Here is a 20,680-nt window from a genome sequence, read left to right as displayed (position 1 = left end):
CCTTCCAGAGAAGCTATGGAGAAGAGCCCCTTGCTTGCCTAAAGTGACACATTCCTGGCAGTCTTGAAAAGCCCAAAGACCTGTCAAAGGCCTTTCTACTCAGAGATCTCCTTTAGGCAAGTCTGATCCCTTCCTGTCCGCTGCCCTGCACAGGCACTGTGCCCCTGGCTGTGGGGTGCTAGTCAGCAGCACGTGGCTCTTGTTCCTCTTTGTGTTCCAGGGCTGAGCCCCAGCAGAACATGGTGCATGCTGGGTACGGACAGAACTTTCTCCTTCCTCAGTGCCACATGTCCCGCCGGCCTTTCCTCCTATGTCCCAGTGTCCTGACTAGGACACTAGGCTAGAAGTCTGAAATCAAGGTGTTGCTGGTGAGGCCATGCTCCCTCTGCAGGTTCTAGAGGGCAATCTGGTTTTTGTTTCTGTGGTTCCTGGAAACTCCAGGTGTTCTTTGCCTTGGGGTCACATATCTCCAAACCTGCTGCCTGGGTCCCATGGCCTCCTCTTGTCTCTCTGTGAACTCTCCCCCGGCCTTTATCTTACAAGGACACATGCTGACATTTAGGCCCCACTGGGTACTCAAAAAAAGTCTCCTCACCTCAGAATTCTTCTTGGAGTCACTTCTGAAAAGACCTCCTTCCAGCTAGGTCAGATTTACAATTTCTAGGGATCCGGACTTGCCATCTTTGGGGGCCGTTACTCAGAGAATGGGCCAGGAGGGATCCCAGGTGCAAGTGGGGGCATGAGGTGGGCGGCAGCAGGGAGCCTATCACTCGGAGGAGGAGTGGGGGGCACTGGGATCCGGGGAAGTGTGGGAAAGGAGTCATGGGTGAGGAGTAGGGGTGGGTACTGGTAGGAACGTGCCCACAGGGAGATTAAAGAGAGTGTGAAATCACTTCTGAGAGAATTAGAAAAGGGACTCGAGACCCGGAGAAGAACTGCCAGCAGCACCGAGGTCGCTGGGGGCTACAGGCCACAGATTTGTAGTGACACCAAACTCATGCCTGGGGAACATTCTCTGATAGTTTAAGCCTGTGTGTGTGAGAGAGAGAGAGAGAGAGAGAGAGAACATGGCACAGAGAGCCCACCGCGTCTTTGGCCGGGTAGGTTTGCAAGGAGGACAGGGAGTGGGGCCGTTGGTGGCACTGGTTCAAGTCTGGGCTGCCCAGGAACGCCCAGGAAGGAAGGATCACCAGGAAAAGTGCAGAAAGATGGGCTAGTGAGTGCTGTCAAAGAGCAAGTGTGGTGCCTGCTGCTGGAATGAGTGTTTAAAGTTTTGGAAAATTGCCAACTAAGCAGAGTCCAAAGTTTGGGATGGTGAGGGTGCAGGATCGTGGGTATATTGAGAGAAGTGGCTGAGATGGGGGGCGGTGGGGAGAGGGATAATGGGGGAGGGCCAGAGCTCTGGGACCAGCCTGCTGGATGTGACAGCCCTGGGGTGGGACTTACAAGGGAGGAGTTATGGGCTCAGGGGCCAAGGCCTTCCTTGAACACGGGAGGGATGGATGGGCAGCCTCAGGATATCTAGGGGGCCCGGTGGGTGGGGCGATCTGCCTCCAGGCTGCAAACAGAACTCCAGTCTCTTCAAGGCAGAGCTGTGCCAAGGCCCTGGGGTGGGGTGGCGGTGTGCGGGGGCCGAGTTAGCCCTGGAAGTTTCTGTTCCTTATTTGCTGACAGTGCCATGTTTGAGAGAGGTAGCTAAAGTTGGCGTTCGCTGCTGAAAGGCACTTTCAGAGCAAAGAAAGAAGAGATGGTCTACTCTTGGGTCAGGGCCTGACGTCTGTTTTGGTTGCATAGGTTAGTCATTTATTTGCCAATGCTAAGGTCTGTGCTTGAGAAGCCCCTCTAGTCCGCGGAGCTGATGGCAAGCTCCTGCCATCAAGGAGAGGAGAACTGCAAGCTGAAAGACTGTCGTGGCCCTTTGGGGTCTGCCCACACGGGACCGAGCAGCCTCCCTGCCAGAAAACCACCCTTGTGGCTGGACAGACCCACTCTGCTCTAACCTCTATTAGGGGCAATAACCCCCCTTGGTGGAGAGGTGAGGCTCCAGGCACCCCTAGGGACCGGAGCTGTAAACAAGGGAAGACTTTGTACTCAGACCTTGTAGTAAAGGGTGGCCTTAGGTTAGGCAGGAAGTGACTTTCAACTCGCATAATTTAAGGTTGTTGCTGCAGAAATAAATACGAAGCAGGAAGACAGGGCCTTCTTTTTTTTAAAAAAAAATTTATTTATTTTTAAAGATTTTATTTATTTATTTGACAGACAGAGATCACAAGTAGGCAGAGAGACAGGCAGGGAGAAAGGAAGGGAAGCAGGCTCCCTGCTGAGCAGAGAGCCCAATGCAGAGCTTGATCTCAGGACCCTGGGATTATAACTTGAGCCGAAGGCAGAGCTTTAACCCACTGAGCCACCCAGACACCCCTTTTTAAAAATGTTTTATTTATTTTTTTAAAGATTAAAAAAATTTTTTTTAGGGGGACAGAGAGAGAGTGAATCTCAAGCAGGCTTCCAACTTGAGCAGAGAGCCTGTCAAGGGGGCTCCATCTCAGGACCCTGAAACCATGACCTGAGACAAAATTAAGTCAGACATTTAATTGACTGAGCCACTCAGGTGCCCCTAAAGATTTTATTTATTTATTTGGCTGAGAGTTGCTTTAAATCTTCTCCATCATTGGCTTTGTAATATTTTGCCATTGTTCTCTCTCCACAGTTGCCAGGGCGGGGGATTGGCGGAGCACAGTGGGCTTCTCCATGACATATTTTGTCACATTTAACTTCTGCTCCAAAGTTAATGAATTTCAGGCAGATTTTTCAGCACCTGCACCTAGTGAATACTTGAATGACATTTTAATAGGCACCAAAAATACTTCCAATTACAATGTTAGCGAATGATAAAATAAAAGCACACCAGTCCTCAAAATCACTCACGGGATTTGCAGGGTTCAAGAACAGCCTGGCTCAGGGGATCCCAAACCCAAACCCAGTCTCCAGCTCAAATGTCATAAAAAATATACATATTGGATATTTGACCCTGTTCCTGACACAGAGTTCCTAATGTTATATAACAAATTAGTATTTGGTTTTCCTCCCAGGTTCTTGGCACAGAGTTTCTAGGGCCCTCGGAATTTCCCAAATGATAGTTGTCATTCATAACCAGGCCCCCACTCCTGAGTTTCTGTTACTGCGGTGAGTCTAGGAGTATGGGGGCCGGTTGCCGAAGGAACCTACCCAATCCTTGAGTATCTTAGAGTATCCTAGAGTATCACCAACCCAGTGATTAAAGGGCTGGAACATGGGGTGCCTGGGTCGCTCAGTGGGTTAAGCCTCTACCTTCAGCTCGGGTCATTAATCTCAGGGTCCTTAGATCGAGCCCCGCATTGGGCTCTCTGCTCAGTGGGGAGCCTGCTTCCTCCTCTTTCTGCCTGCCTACTTACGATTGCTCTGTCAAATAAATAAATAAATAAATAAAAATTTTTTAAAAAGGGCTGGAACTTTTAGCCCCACCCCTGGACCTCTGGGAAGGGGAGAGAGGCTGGAGAATGAGTTCAATCACTGGTGGCCAACAACGTGATCTGTGTAAGGAAGTCTTCACAAAGACTGACTGAAGGTGCTGGAGAGCATCAAGGAAGGTGAACTTGGGGAGCTACCTGGAGAGTGACGCACCTGGAGAGGGTGTGGAAACTTCACGCCATTCCCATGCCATTCTTCATGCCATATTGCCCTATGCATCTCTTCCTTTGGCTGCTCCTGAGCTGAATCCTTTATAATAATTAGTAATAGCAAGTAAACTGTTTACCTGGGTTCTGTGAGATGGTCTAGCAAATTACTGAACCTGAGAGGGCCCGAGGGGGGAGCTGTTGGAATCTTTGATTCTGTAGCCAGGTTGGACAGAAGTTGTGGCAATCTGGGGACCCTCCACTTGTGATTGGTGGCCGAGGCTGGGAGGAAGTCTTGTGGGACTGAGGCCTCGGCCTTGGGGCCTGGGCTAACTGGGCAGTTCGCGCCAGAATTAAATTAGATTGTAGGACACGCATTCAGTGTCTGCTAGGAACTGGAAGATTACTTGGTGTAGGAAAAAAACCACTTTCAGTGTCAGAGTTTTAGAAGTACAGAAAGAGAGGTTTTTCTTTTAACCAAGATTAACAGCAGGAACATGGCTTACCATTTCCTGTTCTACCAGCTTCAAAATCCGGTGACTCTTAATGAATTCTTACATTTTGGAAACATTTCAAATTTTGCAAATAAAGTGAGTCTTTATTAATATTTTACCTGGTACCATTTCAGCTTTGCATAATCTTTTAAAAAAAAAAAAGATTTTATTTATTTATTTGAGAGAGAGAGCCAGCACAAGCAGGGGGAGCTGCAGAGGGAGAGGGAGAATCAGGGTCCCTGCTGAGCAGGGAGCCCAATGCGGGGCTCCATCCTAGGACCCTGAGATCATGACCTGAGCCAAAAGCAGACACACAAATGACTGAGCCATCCAGGAGCTCCAATTTTGCATACTCCTAATTAGCATGAAATCTGTCCAATCATTCAACAATCTTTTTTGTGGTATCTTTTGTGGACCAGACTCTCTTCTAGGTGTTAAGAGATTTAGCAGTAAGCAAAACAAATGTCCCCCCTCCCCCACCAAGGACTTCTTAGTCTAATGGGGAGATTGACAATAAACAAATAATAGATACGTGATAGATACTCTTACCTCCGATGTCAGGTAAGGGTAAGTTTATGAACAAAAATAAAGCAGAAATGTGTGAAGGTGGTCAAAAGGTACAAACCTTTAGTTACAAAATAACAAAAGTCCTGGGGATGTAATGATCAGCCTGGTGACTATAGTTAATAAAACATTGTATATTTGAAAGCTGCTAAGAGAGTAGATCTTAAAATTTCTCATCACAAGAAAAGTAATTTATAAACTACCTATGATGATAGATGTTAACTGGATTTACTGTGCTGATCATTTTGCAATATATACAGGTATCAAATCATTGTGTGTTACACCTGAAACGGACACAATATTATATGTCAGTTATAGCTTGATAAAAGAAATATCCAAATAAAGAAAGAAATCTATAAAGCACGGGAAAGGATAGGGAAATACAGAGAAAGAGGCGCCATTCCAGACAGGATGCTGGAAGGAGTTGTGTAGATATGGGGAGGTGACACCGTAGGCAAAGGGAACAGCCAGGAGCAGAAAGGTCCTTGGTGACTATTTAGCTCCTAAAGGACTTAGTCTGGCATTGACCTAGGAGGTGGGTTAAACCCACTAGTTATGGAATCAGACTTGAGTTCAAAACCCAGCTCTACCACCTACTAACTACATGTCTTTGGGCAAGTGAATTAATTTTTCTATGTTTGCTCGTCTGTTGAATTTGGGATAATAGTCTACTTGGCTCATAGGGTTGTGGTAAGCATTAAATGTGACAATGAACATAAAACCTTTATCTCTGACCCTCATCATAGGATGGGCTCCAAACACAATGACTGTCACTATTATTATGATTACTGGGAATAATAAGCCCTTTGAAAGCAACATTTGTGCAGTTACTACTGTTGACACATGGAACTCGGGCAGAGCACAGAGGCTGTCTCTGCAGGGAAGAGTATCACATAAAACACGTCTGTGGATATGCAGGCCCATCACCTCTCCGGACAAGGGCTGGTGGGGGCCGAGGGCAAGAGAGCTCAGTTCAGAGCAACGGAAGAGTGAGAATGAGTATTACCAGGACTCGCTTTTAGAGCCCCTGCCCATTGTTCTGCACCTGCAAGCACCTCACCAACTGGGTCTCTGGCTGTCAGACTGCATGTTGGGTGAGCACTGCCACTTTGGGAAGAAGAATGTTGACTCACGGCCACATGTGCTGTTTGCAGAACCAACTTGGGCTTTCCTCTTAGCTTTCAGATGCCCAAACCTTTGGCCTACCCAGCCTGGGGTGACCATAGTCAGATGTCAGCCCTGGGAGGAGCACCCACAAGTGTGAAGTAGAGAATGGAGTTTGGCAAAAGGAAGTGCTTGTGTTTTTATAAACACAAGCAATTTGAAATCGAAGAACACGTCCTTCTCTTACACCTGTCAGTGGTGTCCCAGCTGTACTATTATAATCACCTGTTACCTTTCCCAGCTCTTCCAGAAGGCTGGGAGGTCCTTGAGGGCTGAGGCGGTTTTCTCGTATTCCTAGAACCTAGTACCTAATAGATACTCAATAACGAATGAAAGAATGAATGAATGAATGACTTCAATGTCAAGGGAAAAATATAATTTACAGTGCTAAGTAGCCTTATGATAACCAGGTGTCCATGTGTAAATGTGTGTGAATATAATACAATTTTATTTCTTGACCTAAGATTTAATACTCTATTATAACATTTTTCCTGTTGTAAAAACTCAGAGTAGCTTTTCTTAAACCACTGTACAATATTGAAATGTGTGGCTAGGCCACGTTGGACAGTCAGCCATCCTTCACTGGTGAGCGGTTCCCATCTGCCCCACACCCTGAGACTTTCCACCTGCCAGCTTCTTCCGGGTTCTTCCTGGCCCATCCTATGCTCTCTGCTGGCTCACCATCCAGAAGTTCTGTGGTGACCAACAAGATGCTCCCCTGTGACCTGGCAAGAGGCAGGCAGTCTGTGAATTCTGGGAATGGAGAGGCGGAGCGAACCCACCCTCGTTCCCCTTGGGTGCTCTCGGGAAGTCTTGCTCGGGAAGACTTAGACCCCTTTGTGCCCCCCCCCCCCCCAGGTACAGGAATCACCCAGCCCCACCCTGTCCCTGCTCACCTGCATTTTCCCAGGGCCCCCTAGCCCAGCTGCTGGCTCTTATGAGGGGGATTGGGTCTGCCGGGCTCCCTATTCGATTCCCAGTGCTGGACATTCTGCCTGGCCTGCGGTAGGCACTCTGTAGTTGTCTGCTCTCCCTCTCTGTGGCTCTCCCCCATGTGACTACCTCACACACTGTGTCGGGTTATCTCATTACACCAGGGCTCCCCTTTCTCCTCCATGCCCTGTCCCTTGCTGTTGTGACCAGCATGGGGCTTCTGGAGACAAATTCACCTGAGCTGCCTTTTTTTTTTCTTATTTAAGATTTTATTTTTAAATAATCTTGACACCCAGTGCGGGGCTCAAACCCACAACCTTGAGATCAAGGGTTTCAGGTTCCCCTGACTGAGCCAGCCAGGGGCTCCTCTGAGCTGCAGGTTTCCCCTCCATCTTCAGGCAGAGTGTGGAAGCAGTGTAATTAGCATAACAACACGGAGGCAGTTTACAGAGTGGGGGGCTGGTGAGGGAATCTGAGACAGCAGAGGGGAAGCATCTGATGGAAATGGACATCCGGAGGTGGGCAGCCTTCCACTCCGGCACCTTCCACTCTGACGGCAGCTGGTGCTGTTCTCTGAGATAGAAAGCAGCCCCAGAAGAGAGTCATTGAGCGTGGCCACATCTGTGCGCCTGTCAGCCTGGAAGGCCAGTGCCTGGGGGGGGGGGGTGGAGGGGGTCACGTGGTTCTGGGCCAAGCATTCCCCTGTGTGTCCTCTGCAGGAAGGAGGCAGCATTTCCTAAGGGCTGGATTCTGTCCTGGGTGGCTGGTTTTTCTCTGGAGCCACTTAGGTTCTGTCTCTGCTCTCTACTTACTGAGTTGGTAACTTGAGGGCTAAAATCAAATATGACTTTAGAAGAATTCTTAGCCTGATACAAATGAACATAATCCAGACACTACTGATGCAGTCTTTAATATCTTTAATGTGGACACTATTGATATGAAGAACATTTTCCAAGCTTCTAGGGACCCTCTGGAATTAAGCCTAGATATGTTAAGAAAGGTGTATAAGAACACCCTCCCCCACCCCCCCAAACATGTACCAGCTTCCAGAAGGAGATGCAGCTTCTCCTTTGGTGTTTCGCTTTCCTTTCCACCTCCTCCTCCTCTTCTCATGCTCTTCTCCACTTTTTAAAGTTGTGGAGTTTTTTTTGTTGTTGTTTTGTTTTTTTAAGTAAGCTCTAAGCCTAACATGGGCCTTGAACTCATGACCCTGAGACTAAGAATCACATGCTTTAGGGGGCATCTGGCTGGCTCAGTCAGTGAAGTGTCCAACTCTTGACTTCAGCTCAGATCAGGACCTTAAGGTCCTGAGATAGAGCCCCGTCCCTGTTGGGCTACGCGAGGGGTATGGAGCCTGCTTACGATTCTCCCTCTCCCTCTCTCTCTGCTCTTCCCCCTGCCTTCTCTCTCCAAACACACAAACAAAGCCAAAAACCATCCTAAACCCAAAAAAACAAAAAGAGAATCACATGCTCTACCAACTGAAGCAGCCAGATGCCCCTATTTTTAAAAAGATATTTAATGTCTATTTTTTTCTGGTTAATGAAACACATATCAGGAGTATTGCATTTATGAAATAAAGGAGATCAAAATCAATAAATACTCCAGTGCAATGACACACCATGGTGTTCAGTAGAAAGGAAAGTTCTGTGGAAACAGTCATTTTCACTTACAGTGGGTTCGGCTATGACACTTGTGAATTTATTTCAAAGCAATTGATAGATTAGGGAACAGTGGAAAAGTTACGCGCATTCTGCCTTTGCCTATGAACAGTGATCTGCACCCACTTGAACTGAGTTAGGTAGGAACACACAAAACACGTGCACATGTGTGCACACGTGCACATGCACACGCACGTGCTCACACCTCAGCTACTAGCTACCTCGGTTCACCACGTGCACTCTCTCAAAAGGTGGTGCTTTGTGATGTTTTTGCACATGCGTGCTTTTTGGTATTATAGCAAACAAATATTCATCCAACATCCCAAACATGTCTAAGCCCGCTGGCTCCAAACCCCAGAGTCCCAGCGGCGAGGAAAGCATTATTTATATACGAAGATCTTAATGGCAATTGCCGAGTCCGGCAGAAGTGACTCCGTCCCAGTGCCAGGAACGGCTCATTTTGTGGTTTCAAGCAAGCATTGCTACAATTTCCAAAGCACTGAGTGCAGACAAGAAAAATTAGAAACGGTGATAGAAAATTGTAAAAGAAGTCTATAATGTTGGATTCGATTTTCCATTTTGATGAAACCACTATTTATCAGAAACACAAGCCGCAAGGGACCTGAATCTCAAAGGCAGAAAAACATGTCTCAGGATTTAAGGTTACAGAAGATTGCTTACCTTTGATATTTGGTGCCAAGGGAAACCAAGGGCGATAAACCCACCCATCATCAAGGGTGCTCCCTCTTTCTGATCAATTTCAAATAATGCTCTTTCCACTGCTCAGGATCACAGACATGCCACAACCCTTCCCAGCCTCCTCTACGAGCACACCTCAGGGTCCTTCTCAAGGGAAAGTGCCCTATTCACTGTCATGTTTTCTGTTATTTATGAACCACTTCACATGTTCTAAACTCCCTGTTTTTATTCGGGTCCCATCTTCTTTCTTGGAACGTGTCACTGATGGCATTTAAAATGGTGCGGAAATCACATGGACTCCCCTGGCCCTGAGCTGTTTAATTTTGCTTAGTCTAGTGATTTTTAGGAACACCTACATCAAGAGAAAGCACCACGGACTGTATTTGGAAGTGGTTTGTCAGCTGCATTACTTAATTAGACTTAGTAATCTTGCCTCATGGCCGTGAGTGACTCATGAGGTGAGGGGCAAGGCGAGGGTGGGGGAGTCGGAGCCAGTGTTAAACTTCTGAGGACCTCACATTTATTTCCTTTTTATTATGTGGTTTCCCAAACATACACAAATGTTCCTTTTCTTTTCTTTCTTTCTTTTTTTTTTAATGTTCGAAGCTATCGACCTGGAGCTTCTAATGTAAAAGATCCTGGAGCTGGCAGAGTCAGCAAAAGACACCAGGGCAGGCACTGCAAACCCAGCGAACCCACAAAACGAACCGAAGATGATTCAAGAAAACACGTCAGAGAGGTGTGTGATCTGGGCAGACTCTCCAGAAGTGCAGCAGGGTCAGAGGTGTGAGCTCAAAGTGCGGGCTGGCGCTGGCAGGGGTGTACATGTCTGGTGGTGGGGGATTATTCTGGGGAAACAGGGGTGGAGCGGAGGGTGTGGTGGAACAGGTGGGAGGTTATAAGCAAGAGAAACAACATATTTGAAGGGCTGGGTGCGAGAAGGGGGGCCACACACCACATCTGGACAAGACCAGTGACTCCTCTGGGCTCCTGACATCCAGTGTTTGGTTCTGTGGATGATGTCCCCCTTGCTTCAAGGTCTCAGTCAGTCAGAGCGTGGAGCCTTGGGCTCTGCAGCCAGAAGGAATGTGCTAAGGTTTGTGAGGAGTGCCCTGGGAATAGCCACCAAATCCCTCACTGAAGGGAGCAGAGCGCGCGCAGAGCTCGTCTCATGGCAGATCGCAGCGGCCTCCTTGCTTCCCTAGACACACAGTTTTAAGAATCCGAGAGAAGCTGCACAAAGCAGGAAGGGCAGAAGGAGAGGTGGAGTGTGGGGCAGGATGTTGACGACTGGCCTCACCACCCAGGCTTATCCCACAGGAGTGACTGGAGGGGCCAGAAAGAGACCCCAGCCAGGAAAGCTCGTCTCAGGGCTCACATTGCTCACTCCGTTGTTCAGTTGTTCAGTGTCGGGGTTTGGGTAGAAGCAGAGGGGATAATCCCGACTCAGCTGTTCCGTCAAAGCTTCCTCACATTCCTCTGGGTCCTACCGCTCCCTCTGGCATTGCTTCCTGCTTTGGTCTTGAGGCTAGAGTCCCCTCCCTTGTCTGGAAGTGTGGGGCAAAGGACCACCTCTCCTCCTCCATGGGGGTGAGGGGTGACACCAGTGTCCTGACAACTCTCCGCTAAGAAATCCTTCCTTCCCACTAACCACCTCCATCCATTCTCCTCCCCACATCCCCCTACCTCAACTGCTCTCTCAGACGCCAGGGTGTTGGGGGCACCTCCGAGCAACGTCTGACGTAGATAGTCCAATATCTCTAGACTATGTGGGCGCTTCTCATCTGTTATTTTCAGCTGGGGAGCCTCTGTTGAAACACCACCACAGTGAAAGATGTCTTTGGTTACAATCCTCCACACATGGACCTTCTGTGAAATCACTGTTCTCTTCCCTTGCTCCTTTGTGTGTGCCATGTCATGACTACTGTGTTTTTACCCTGAAGACCTTGTTGCATGTCTGATTCTCTAGAAATGTGGCATATCTGCGACCCTGGAATATATTCTCAGGTTGAAAAGAACAGTAGAAAAATCTTAAATTACATTGTTTTATTTTCTGTAGTAATGTTGGCATGGTAATTTTGAAACACATGTATATTGTAGGATAAAATAGGCAAATCTGTGGATGCAATGAGTCAAGATTTTCAGGGAGAGAGAAAAGACATATAAAATTAAGGAAGAAACCTTCTTTATTGATTTTGAACTGATAATATTGGTGTAAATTCACAATTAAAAATAAAAAGTATTTCCTAGCTCTGTCCACTGAAAGGCACCAAAACTATGGCACACAGCAGCAATGAGCACACTTGGGTCCAGACCCTGGTTTTTCAGTATTAGGCTAAAAGCTAGAAAATTGCCATATGGTATGGTATGGTATGGTATGGTATGGTATGGTATGGTATAGTACAATTAAGTCTAATATTGACCTAACTAAAGGAATCAGAGCGTTTGGAGATGTGGCTGATTTCACATCTAGGCAGAAGGATAAGGGGACCTTGATGTATCATGCGCCAAAAAGTAAGGAATCTGTCAAAGATTAATGGAGTCGTACCAAAAACACACAGATTTGAAGGGGTTTCCTAATAGCTAAATTTGGGACAGTCTGAGCACTGGAAGAAAAAAAAAATAAGGTTGATTATAATTGAATAGATAAATATTTTGTTAATGGTTGAATAAATAAAAATCAATGGCTCCATAATTTTACAGACAAAGGGAGAAAAAATCATTTCCCACCATGGGTTATGACAGTTACACAAATTTCTTTCTCTACATATCTGTAATTAAAGGGAGAGAATTAAACATGTATCCTGCCTTTTGAGGAGAAAGTGTTTTGCATTTCTCATTGACAAGAAGCCATTCTTTACAGAAGAATGTCAGTTAATATGGGTAGAAGAGCAATTGAATGAGAAAATTACCATTTGGTGAACACCAGTGAAATAATTGGGTTGGGAAATAACTGAATTCTTTAAAACATGGACTCAGGAAAGTACCTTCTACCCGTCAAATCCAGCCCACCATCTCTCTGATATTGTATATCCCATGAATTGGGAATGTTTTTAAAAAATTTAGATAGTTGACAAAATCCAAAGGACAGCAATACATCCTGACACATGAAATTGTTATACAAATTGAAATTTCAGCGTCCGTAAGTAAGGTTTTTTTCTTTTTAAGGTTTTATTTATTTATTTGACAGAGAGACACAGCGAGAGAGGAAACGCAACTGCGGGGAGTGGGAGAGGGAGAAGCAGGCTTCCCGCTGAGCAGGGAGCCTGATGCAGGGCTCAATCCTAGGACCCTGGGATCATGACCTGAGCCGAAGATAGACACCTAATGATTGAGCCACCCAGGCACCCCCATAAGTAAGGTTTTACTGGACCACCGCCATGCTCATTCATCACTGTGTTGCCAATGCCTGCGTTTGTAGTCCAATGGCAGATTCACATAATTAAGATAGAGACAATGTGGTCTACAAAGCGTAAATTATTTAGTATCTGGAACTTTACAGAAATACTTGGCTGACTCGTGCTGCAAACATTTGTAGAAGGGGAACTGAGGAAGAGGGTGTTTGTACAGGGCAGATGTATCATTCTATAAATCATTCATTAATTGCAAAAGGAAAATGCACTTTATAATGGGAAGATCTGGCAGTTGCCCCTTGCCAAGTGATCAGCACTTAGCATCACTGAGAGAGCAACACCCTGACAGTCTGTACCCACCGGTGGTGAGCGACAGCCATCCCTGTGCCACCTCAGGGGTGCTCGTGCCAACCATGTTTAACTTGACCAATTTAAAATAGTTTCATCGAGGTAGAGTTGACAGACAATAAGCCACACGTATTTATTTATCTTTTTAAAAAAAATCTTTTAAGACTTTGCTTATGTATTTGAGAGACAGAGAGAGCATGAGTAGGGGAAAGGTCAGAGGGAGAGGGAGAAGCAGACTCTCCGCTGAAGAGGGAGCCCCACGTGGGGATCGATCCCAGGACTGCAGTTTTAGGACCTGAGCTGAACACAGATGCTTAACTGACCGAGCCACCCAGGCGTCCCTAAACCACACGTACTTAAAGTGCATGATCTGATATGCTTTGGCGCTTGTATACCACTAAGTGAAACTACCACCATCAAGATAATGAACATGTCTATACCAACAGAGGTTCATCGCACCCCTTTTTAATTCTGGGCTCCCACCCCCCTCATCTCTCTCTGTCTCATCGATCTGCTTTCTAGCACTGCAGGTTAGTTTACATTTTGTAAAACATTAAATAAATGGAATCCTACAGTGTGTACACTTTTTAAAAAAAATATTTTATTTATTTATTTGACAGAAATCACAAGTAGACAGAGAGGCAGGCAGAGAGAGAGAGGGAAGCAGGCTCTCTGCTGAGCAGAGAGCCCGATGTGGGACTCGATCCCAGGACCCTGAGATCATGACCTGAGCCGAAGGCAGCGGCTTAACCCACTGAGCCACCCAGGCGTCCCTGTGTATACTTTTTTATCTGGCTTCTTGAAGTCACCATGATTATTTCGAGACTGAGCCCTGTTGTTTCATGAATCAGTATTTTATTCCCTTCCTTCCACCTAAAAATAGGGATATATTATTATGTTCATTTTTCCATTCACACATTGATGGGCATTTGGATAATTTCTCAGTTAGTGCGAGGACAAATAGAGATACTGTGGACATTCATATATAAGTCTTTGTATGGCCAAGTATTTTTAATTCTCTGGGGAAAAGCTCTAAGAGTGGAATGGTTGAATCATATGGTAGGTTTATGTTTAGGTTTTTAAGAAACTTCCAAACTGAGTTCCGGTTACTCTGTATCCTTGCCACCCTTGGCACGATCAGTCTTTTTAGTTTCAGTCATTTGTGGTTTTAATTTGTCTTTCCTGTAATGACTAATGATATTGAGTATGTTTCCTTGGGTTTTTGCCATCTGTGTGTCTTTTATCTATTAGAAAAAAAAATTAAGTGGTTTTCTTCTTGAATTTTGAAAGGTTTTCAAAAAGAATACATTCTATTTGCAAAAACATGGATGGAGCTTGAGGGCATTATGCTAATTGAAACAATCTAGACAGAAAAACAAATACTTGTTTGACTTCACTCTCATGTGGAATCTAAAACAAACAAACAAACAAACAAACAACAACAACAACAAAACCCAGAAACCAAACTCAGAAAAGAGATCAGATTTGTGGTTACCAGAGTTGGGGAGCTGCAGGGTAGGGTGAGAAACTGGATCTGGATAAGGTGGTCCAAGGTACTAACTTCCAGTTACAGGATAGATAAGTGCCAGGGGTCTGATGTATATCATGACCTTAGCTAACACCACTATGTGGTTTATTTGAAAGTTGCTAAGACAGTAGATCCTTAAAGTTTTCATAACAAGGAAAAAATGTTTTTTTTCTTTTTTTTCAAGCATTTCTATGAGATGATACATGTTAACTAAGTGTATTTTAATTATTTCACAATATGTGTAAATCAAACCATTATGCTATACACCTTGCCCCTATACAGTGATACTTATCAATTATATCTCAATAAAATTGAGATATAAGATTAAGAAATAAATACATGTTCTGGAGACAAGTTTCTTATCAGATATATGACTTTCAAATGTTTTCTCCCAATCTGTGTTTCGATTTTTAGTCTCTTACTGTTTTTTCCAAAAGCAGAGGTTTTCATTTGGACAAAATCTAATGTATTCCTTTTTCTTTTATGGACCATTTCTCCAGAGTTGCCTCTGCATCTTTGTAAAAAAAGTTGTCCATATGTATGTATGTGAGTCTGTTTCTTGAATCTATTCTCTTTCATTGATCTGTGTGAGCAGTGCATTCTCTTGTACAGGATTAGGTAAGTCTTGAAATCTGGTAGTGTTAATTCTCCAACTTTGATTTTTTTTTTTTTTAGAATTTATTTAGTTATTTGACAGAGAGAAAGAGATCACAAGTAGGCAGAGAGGCAGGCAGAGGGAGAGGGGGAAGCAGGCTCCCCACTGAGCAGAGAGCCCAATGCGGAGCTTGATCCCAGGACCCTGAGATCATGACCTGAGTTGAAGGCAGAGGCTTAACCCACTGAGCCACCCAGGCAGCCGTGATCGTTTTTTAAAAAGTCACTTTGGCTGGTCTGGTTTCTTTGGCTATTCTTCACGTGTCCATATAAATTTTAGAACCAACTTGTCAATATCTACAAGAAAGTCTGTTGGGATTTTAATTTTGATTGCACTGACTCTATAAATCAATTTGGAAAGAGTTCATATCTCACAAATATTGAGTCTCCCAACTCATGAACGTGGTATACCTCTCTGTTTACCTAGGTCTTTAATTCCTTCCAGCCATGTTTTGTAGTCTTTACAGTGCAAGTTGTGGTTGGTTGGCAGAGTTCAAAGATGTACCGGAAGGAACGCCTGGGTGGCTCAGTCAGTTAAGTGACTTTGGCTCTGGTCATGATCCCAGGGTCGTGGGATTGAGCTCCACATCAGGCTCCCTGCTCAGTGGGGAGCCTGCCCTGCTTCTCCCTCTGCCAGCCACTCCTCCTGCTTGTGTTCTGTCTCTCTCTGACAAATAAATAAATAACATCTTAAAACAAGCAAACAAACAAACAAAAACAAAGATATCCACCAAAATTCCTGTCTCCTGGGATAGGCACCCTGTGTAATCTCCTCCCCTTGAGTGTGGGTAGGACCCATGAGTATAGCGTGTGGGTAGGACCCATTACATGCCTGTAATGAGGTTACTAATGGTGGATTCTGAGTTAATAAAAAGGATGTAATCTTACACGGCCCCGATTTTATTAGGGGAGTTCTTAAAAGAGGATGAAACACTGAAAAGACTTTCCTGTTGGCTTCAAGGACAAAAGCTTCCCTGAGGTCTCCAGCTGCAGTGAACTAAATTCTGCTGCGAGCTGATTGAGTTTTTAAGAGGTCCCCAAGCATCAGAGGAGACCACAGCTTCAGTTGACACTTTGCTCATGGCCTGGGTGACCCAAGCAGAGGATTCAGATATGCTGTGTCCAGACTCTTGACCCACAGAAACTGTGAGTATATTTCTAAGCTGCTGAGGTTATGATAGTCTGCAGCACAGCAAAACAAATCCATAGGCCTTGAACATCTTCTGTCAGATTTGTCCTTGTTTCAGATTTTGGGAAAGAGCTAAAAATGTCAATGAACTTGTTTTCTTAATTTCATTAGTTAGAATATGGAAATACAATGGATTTTTGTATGTTGATCATGGATTCTGCAGGACTGCTAAGTTTATTTCACAGATTTCTTAGGATTTTCTATATGTAGGATAATAGAAAAAACATCCCATAGAAGGTCTACATATAGAATAATGTGAAAATTAAAATGTTATTTTGTCCCTTCCATTCAGCAAACCTTTAATTTATTTCTCTTGCCTACTTACTGCTCTGGCTAGATCTTTCAGTTCAAGGTGAACAGAAGTGGTAAAAGAGGACATCTTTGCCTTGTTCTCAGCTTAGTGAAAGGCATTCAGCTGCTCACTCTTAGTTTAGGGATTTTTGGTATATGCCTATTATCAGGTTGAGGAAGTTCCCTTGTGTTCCTGGTTGGGTTTCGTTATTTTTTGTTTTGTTTTTGTTTTTTTTAATGAGAAATAGATGTTGGATTTTGTTAAAATATTTTTTGCATCTGTTGGGATGATCATGTGTTTTTTCTCCTCTATTCCACCAATATGGTGAATTACATAAACTGATTTTCTCATGGTGAACCAACTTTGGATCCCTGGGACGTGTCTCAATAGGCTACGATGCATTATCCATTTGCTATATCATTGGACTCTACTTGTTAATATTTTGTTTATAATTCTATGTTCTGGTTTGTGCCTTTCATTTCTTATAGTTCTTTGATTTTAGTAATAGATAATGCTGATCTCATACAATGAGATAGGAAAGGTTCTCTCTTCTTCAGTTTTCTGGGAGATTTTCTAGAAATGTGTATTACCTTTTCCTTAAATATTTTACAGAAATTACCAAATTTACCACTAGAATTGACCACCTTTGGGCTGTGGTTTTCTCTGTGGGAATATTTTAAGTTACCAATTCTATTTATTTACTTTTCAATAGGTCTTTAAGGGTTTTCTATTTGTTCTTGAATCAGTCTTGGCAATTTTGTCTTCCTAGGATTTTTTTTTCCATTTTATCTCAGTTGCATCATGTCTTGGTGTCATGTTTTGGTTTATAGTAAGAAATATGTATTTGGTCTTTGGCCTTGCACAGAACTTCTAAAAACCTTGGGGTTTTTCTAAGTAACGAGATTGATCAAGGTGTCTTTTGTTGTGAATAAGGTGACTTGTGGAAGCCCCTAGACAACCTAAAGATGGGGACTGGTTACCAGGGGAACCAGCCCTGTGATTAAAAGATTCGAAATTTTGGGCCCCACCCCCATAGCACCAGGCACCTCAGGCAAGGGAAGAGGCACTGGAGATTCAATTCAACAAGTGGCCAATGATGTAATCAATTGTGTTTATGTGCATGAAGCCTCCATAAAACCCAAAGGAATGAATACACGGAGAGTGGCATAGGAGAGCCGAGCTCAGAGAGGGCATGGAAGCTCTCTGCACCTTTCCCTATACTTTACCCTCTGTACCTCTTAGATCTAGCTACTCCCGAATTATATCATTTTTAAATAAACCAGTGATATAGTAAGTAACATGTTTCTCTGAGTTCTGGAAGCCACCCATGCAAATTAATCAAACCTGAGGAGGGGTCGGGGAACGTCTGATTTATAAACAGTCATTCTGATGCACAGGTGACATCCTGGACTTCGAACTGGTACCCGAAGTTGGGCTAAGCAAGTCATAATGGACTGAGTTCTTGACCTGTGGGGTCTGATGCTATCTCCAGGTGGATAGTGTCAACATGGGTTTGAACTTGTGGGTTACAAAATTGCTTGGTAGCATGGAGGAAAAATCACACACTAGAGTCAGTATGAAGTTATTCATAATTTTCCCTTATCATTTTTAATATTTGTAGACTCTGTAGTAATGCTTCTTCTTTCATTAATGACGTGTACTTCTGTCTTCTTTTCTTTTATCTTGATTAGTCTGACAAAAGGTTTATCAATCTTTTGACATTTCCAAGGAACCAGCTTTGGTTGCTTTATTTTCTCTGTTGTGTTTCTGTTTTCTATTTCATGGATTTGTTTTTTGATATTTATTATTTCCTTCTATTTACTATGGGCATGATTTGTTTTTCTTAAATAGTTTCTTTAGGCAGAAACTCAGATTATTGGTCTTAGATATGTAATTAAAAAAAAGATTTTATTTATTTATGACATATCGAGAGAGGGAACACAAGTGGGGTTTGGGGAGGGCGGAACTAGAGAGGGACAAGCAGCCTTCCTGCTGAGCAGGGAGCCTGATATGGGGCTGATCCCAGGACACTGAGATCATGACCTGAGCCAAAGGCAGATGCTTAATGACTGAGCCACCCAGGCACCTCTAGACATGTAATTTTTCTAATATATGTATTTAAAGTTTTTTTTTCTCTAGGTATCACTTTCTCTACATTTCATAAATTTTGCATTATGTTTTCACTTTCATCCAGTTCAAGATATTTTTATATATATATTTTTTTTAAGATTTTATTTATTTATTTGATAGAGAGAGAGCTCACAAGTAGGCAGAGAGGCAGGCAGAGAGAGAGGAGGAAGCAGGCTCCCTGCTGAGCAGAGAGACCTACGCAGATCCCAGGACCCTGGGATCACAACCTGAGTCGAAGGCAGAGACTTTAACCAACTGAGCCACCCAGGTGCCCCTCAAGATATTTTTTTAAAGATTTATTTATTTATTTTACAGAGAGAGAGAGAGAGAGAGTGTGTGTACAAATCAGGTAGGGGCAGAGGGAAAGAGGGAAAGAGAGAATCTTCAGGCAGACTCACAGCTGAGCATGAAGCCCAATACAAATCCCCAACAGGGCTCTATCCCAGGACCCTGAGATCATGACCTGAGCCGAAATCAAGAGTTGTCTGCTTATCCAATTTAGCCATCCAGGTGCCCCCTATTCAAGATATTTTTAAATTTGTCTTGTGATTTCTGTTTTGACCCAAGGTTCCTTAAAAGTGTATTGTTTAACTTCCAAATTGTTGGTGATTTCCCAATTTTCTTTCTGTTTTTGACATCTGATTAATTCTGTGGGGACTAGAAAACACATGTGCTATTATTTAATTCTTCTTATATTTACTGAGACTTGTTTAAGAGTCTAGCATATGGTCTATTCTGGAAAATCCCTAATATGTATTTTTATGTCTAATTCTGATATTTTGGGGAGGAATGTTCAAGTCTTTATATCTGTATTGAGTTTCTGTCTAGGTGAATCAATTTCTGAGAAAGGAGTATTGAATTCTCTGTCTATAATTGTTGAATTGTCTCTATTTCCTTTCAGTCCTGTCAGTTTTTTCTTTATGTATTTTGAGACTCTCTTGTCAGGTGCAAATACACTTTTCACTATGATATTTCCCTGATGGATTTTTCATCATATTTACAAAAATTTTGGAGATTGAAAAATTTACTTGACAATTACTTTTTCAAATAATTTCCCTATTCTTTCTCTTCCTTTCCTGTTTTTCTTAGACTCCCACTGCATGTATGTTGGTGTACCTTGCTGGACTTTGAACCTCTGTTTCTTTTTCTTCAATCCCGATTCTTGCTGTTCTTCAGTTTGGATAATGTCCATTGATCACTCTTTAATGTCACTGATTCTTCTGCCAACTCTAATCCCCACTGAGCCTCTCTAGTGAGTTTTAAATTTCAGTTATTGGATTTTTTAACTATAAAATTTCTGTTCAAATCTTTATAATAGCTTCTATTTCTCTATTGAGATTTTGTGAAGTTGTTGTATTAATCTGTTCAGGCTACCATAATAGAATACCACAGATTAAGTGGTCTAAACAACGTTTATTTTCTCAGTTTGGAGTCTAGATGTTCCAGATCAAGGACCTGCGAGATTGATGTCCAGTGAGGACTTTTTTTTTTTTTTTTTAATTTATTTATTTGACAGAGAGAAATCACAAGTAGGCAGAGAGAGAGAGAGAGGGAAGCAGGCTCCCTGCTGAGCAGAGAGCCCGATGTGGGACTCGATCCCAGGACCCTGAGATCATGACCTGAGCCGAAGGCAGCGGCTTAACCCACTGAGCCACCCAGGCGCCCCAGTGAGGACTTTCTTCCCAGCTTGCAAACAGCTGCTTTCTTGCTGAGCTCTCGCACTGGTGGAGAGAGAGAAGGAAGAATGCCTCTTCCTCTTCTTCTGTGGGTACCAGCCCATGCCTGTGATCTCATTTAACCTTCATGACAGGATTCCTCACTATCACTATGTCTAAATACAGTCACATTGGGGGTTGAGCTTCAACATTTGCATTTTGGGGAACACAAACATTCAGTCCATAAAGTCATTGATATAATATTTTCTGTTGATTATTTGACAGTTTCCTTTACTTCTTTGAACATATTCTTACTAGCCCTTTGGAAATTTTTGTTACTGAATCAAACATCTGATTCCACTC

General features: G+C 43.7%; 1 protein-coding gene across 7 annotated transcripts in view; it reads left to right on the top strand.

Moving 5' to 3' along the window:
- Positions 1-20,680, top strand: part of LOC106004678 (ral guanine nucleotide dissociation stimulator-like) — a 62,327-nt gene that overhangs the window by 9,289 nt on the left and 32,358 nt on the right. For 5 of the 7 annotated variants that reach the window (XM_045069680.1, XM_045069679.1, XM_045069676.1 and 2 more), the window contains exons 4-5: positions 9,775-9,907; positions 16,013-16,197. The gene's annotated coding sequence lies outside the window, so the exon portion shown is untranslated. The remainder of the gene's footprint in view (positions 1-9,774; positions 9,908-16,012; positions 16,198-20,680) is intronic. The other 2 variants (XM_045069681.1, XM_045069678.1) reach the window with 1 other exon arrangement.

This window comes from Mustela putorius, unplaced genomic scaffold (genome assembly GCF_011764305.1).
Source record: "Mustela putorius furo isolate JIRA1106 unplaced genomic scaffold, ASM1176430v1.1 tig00003942_pilon_pilon_pilon, whole genome shotgun sequence".
NCBI classification, from domain to species: Eukaryota; Metazoa; Chordata; class Mammalia; order Carnivora; family Mustelidae; genus Mustela; species Mustela putorius.
Note: the sequence above shows the minus strand (reverse complement) of the source record. Positions and strands in the feature narration are given on the sequence as shown.